Source organism: Fukomys damarensis, unplaced genomic scaffold, assembly GCF_012274545.1.
Source record: "Fukomys damarensis isolate Sample0158 unplaced genomic scaffold, DMR_v1.0_HiC HiC_scaffold_32, whole genome shotgun sequence".
NCBI lineage: Eukaryota > Metazoa > Chordata > Mammalia > Rodentia > Bathyergidae > Fukomys > Fukomys damarensis.
The window spans coordinates 19,613,145-19,616,949 of record NW_022900944.1 but is presented as its reverse complement, the minus strand read 5'-3'; positions in this window follow the sequence as shown (position 1 = coordinate 19,616,949).

The following is a 3,805-nucleotide window of genomic DNA, read 5'->3' as shown; positions in this document are numbered from 1 at the left end:
GGACCCTGCGCGCCCCGGGCCGGTCCTCTGCGGTGTCAGCGCCGGTCTGAGCCCCGGACTCGCGCCGAGCAGAAGAGGACCGACGCTCGGCAGACTTCGGAAGCGGGAGAGGAGTTTAGAAAAACAAATGTCCTCCAGAAACTAAACACACCCACATATCCTACAGGCCTGGCCTCCCTCCTGCCCAGCTGTGCTGGAAGAGCCCTCTGCGCGGCTGGGGAGTCCCGGGGAGGGAGGCACCCTCACTCCGCCCCACCCCATACACGTGGGAACCGGGATTTAGCCCCGGGACTTCCTTTTTTGTTTTTGTTTTCTGTTCGTCTTCTCTCTCTCTCTCTCTCTCTCTCTCTCTCTCTCTCTCTCTCTCTCTCTCCACACACACACACACACACACTCCAAACTAAGTGGGGGAAAGGGGTGCGGACTCCCTTAGGAATGGAAACGTGTACCTCAAAATATGCCCTCTCACTGTTATTCCCCCCAAGCTCCACTTAGCAAGAATTTCATCTTGGACGTGATAAACCTTTGCGGAGACAGGTGTAATCTGATTTAAAACTACATGATGCAATAATATATTCAAATATCACCATTAATATGTACAAGTTTTATGTAGGAGCTAAAAATGTTAATAAAAATAATTTTTTTCTGTCCTTGACAAGCTGTTGCAGGGAGTAAAACTTTCAGTGCGGTTTCTCTTTCTTATTCATTCTGTACTCTCTTCACCCTGTCCTCTTACCACCTCCACCAGAGATTTCTGCCCTCCCTGTATCAAAATTGGCTTTCTGAATTTACACTGATGTACCATTGATGGATAGTAATCTCAGCTACCACCTTCTTTTTCCATTTTTAACAATGTCATTGCTTTATGATAGAAAGTTCATATTGTATATCTTACATACTATCTTGCAGCAAGCATCTCTTCCGTCTGTTACCATCAGTAACTTTTCATTTATATTACATTATCTATGATGCACAACCAAATCTGTCTGCCCTTAGAGGATCAAAACCACTTTAAGAATGATTTCTAAAGATTTATTGGGTAACCACCATGTTCTGGGCACTGTTCTAGTGAATGCACAGAACAAGATACTAAGCCACCTCTTTTATAAAGTTTGCAGTCTGGCCTCCATTTTTAATGTAATTACAATCAAAACATGATGTATCTTTAGCGATTGCTATTTACTGATACATGACAGTAGAAAACCAGAGGGGAAAAAGTTTGCCAGAAATTGAGGCAATTGGTTTCAACTTACAAGGGGACAAAAGGTGAAAAAACAGTATCATAGACAGCTAAGTTAGGTAGAAATATGTTAGGCTGTCAGACAGTGCTAGTCCCTCCCAGGAATCAGTACAGAAGATAAGAACACATTGCAATTGTGGCTGGAGGCACATCCCTTTAAGGCCAGGCCTCAAGATAAAGATGGAATGACTAGGCCTACACATTTCCCCCAGGGGTATAACATATTATATATGTAATGATGTATACTGTTGAGTATTATCTATTCCAATAAAACCTATATAGGCATCAGTCACCCAAGTGGATGACCAGGACCTCCTGTCTCATCTCTTCCAAAAATGTCCAAGTGTTTTCCATGTACACCTGTTACGTTGACTTGCTTTTCCATTGGATCTATAACACCTAAGCAGCTATACTTATAATCCTATTGGATGATCATAGTTTTGTCCCATGTTGTACCCACCTTATAATTTTGTACCCACCTCATGATTTTGCTCTATAAAGCTTCCTTGGTATTTTTTAATCACATGATACTCTATATAGAGGAACCCAGGTACTCCAACAAAAGACTTGTGGACTTACTAACCAAATTCAGTAGAGTGCTGGGTACAAGATCAACACTCAAAAATCAATAACCTTCCTGTACATGAATAACAAAATCACAGAGAGAGGATTTGGGGAAACAACTCCATTCACAATAGCATCGAAAAGAATGAAAATAGCTAGGAATCAATCCAATGAAGGAAGTAAAGACCTCTACTCTGAAAACTACATCATTATTAAAAAAAAAGAGAGAGAGAGAGATCAAAAAGGATATCAGAAAATGGAAAGACAACCCTGGTTCTTGGGTGGAAAGAACCACTATAGTGGAAATATCCATACTTCCAAAATTGCTATTTAGATTCAATGCAATCCCAATTGAAATTTCAACAGCATATTTCACAGAACTAGATAAAACAATCCAAAAATGCATTGGGAAGCAAAAGAGACCTAGAATAGCAAAATGAATTCTAGGCAACAAAAGCAAGGCAAGGGGTATCACAGTTCCCAACTTGAAATTGTATACTACAAAACTACTATGATAAAAACAGCATGGTACTGGCAAAGAAACAGATCCGAGGATCAATGGAACAGATTAGAAGGTACAGAAACAACTCCAGACATACTCCACTACCTCATCTCTGACAAAGAAGCCAAACACTTTTCACTGGAGGAAAGACAGTCTCTTTAAGAAATGGTGCTGGAAAAACTGGGTTTCAACTTACCAAAGATTTATCTTTCACCAGGCACTAAACTAAATTCAAAATGGATCCAAGATCTAAATATTAAAACAAAAAAACTAAACCAGCTGAGAAAGAGGTTAGGTAGAACTCTTGAAAACATTGGCATAGGAAAAGACTTTATGAACAAAATTGTAGTCACATGGGAACTATCATAAAGAAGCAACATCTGGGATCTTATCTTATTAAAAAGCTTTTGTATATCAGGAGAAACCACCAACAGCATGAAGAGGTAATCCAGTGTGCAAAAACAATTTTACCAGCTGTTCCTCAAACAAAGGACTACTATCTAGAATATATAAAGAACTTTAGAAAGGAGCTAAAGGTGTAGGGAAGGTGTGATGGGTAGGGGAAGAGAAAAAAAAAGGGAAAAGAAAAAAATGTGAGAGAATGAAAAGATGAAAATAAAGTGTTTGTAGATGGGGAGGGGAGGAGGGGGTGAAGGGAGGGCAGGGGTAAGGGGAAAAAATGAGAATCAAGACTTGCCATGTAGAGGTACATGATCCCAACAATGAAAGTAACTGTACTGTATCCCTAAAATGTACCAATGAACTCAATAAAATTAAAAAAAAAAGAACTTTAAAAAATCAGACTTCCCAAATTTGAAGATGCAATCCAAAAATGGACATCTAAAATGAATAGCCATTTCTCAAATGAAGAAGTAGAAGCAGCAAATAAAGATATGAAAGCATGTTCAACATCATTGGTCATTCATAAGATGAGTATGAAAACAACACTGAGATTCCATCTCATCCCAGAAAGAATGGCTGGTATCAAGAAATCAACTAATAACAAATGCTGTCGGGGCTGTGGGGAAAAAGGAACATTTCTCCACTGTTGATGGGAGTGCAGACTGGGGCAACCACTGTGGAAATCAGTGTGGAGATTCCTCAAAAACCTAGGATTAGAGATCCCCGTTTGACTCATTTATTCCCCCTCTGGATATATTCCTGAAAGAATTAAAAGTATCATACCACAGCAATATATGCACACCCCTGTTTATAGCAGCACAGTTTGTAACAGCAAAATCTTGGAAACAGCCCATCTGCCTCTTAACTGGTGATTGAATGAAGAAGATTTTTTTGTTTGTTTGTTTGTTTTGTTTGTTTTACAAAATGGAGTACTACTCAGGCATAGAGAAAGATAAGCTAGAGACATTTATAGCTAAAGGGATGCACATTAAGGCCATACTCTTAAGTGAAATAAATAGAACACACATAGATAAATACCGAATTGTTTCTCTGCTGTGAGAAACTGAAAGTATAAATAAGGACCAAAATTTATAGTA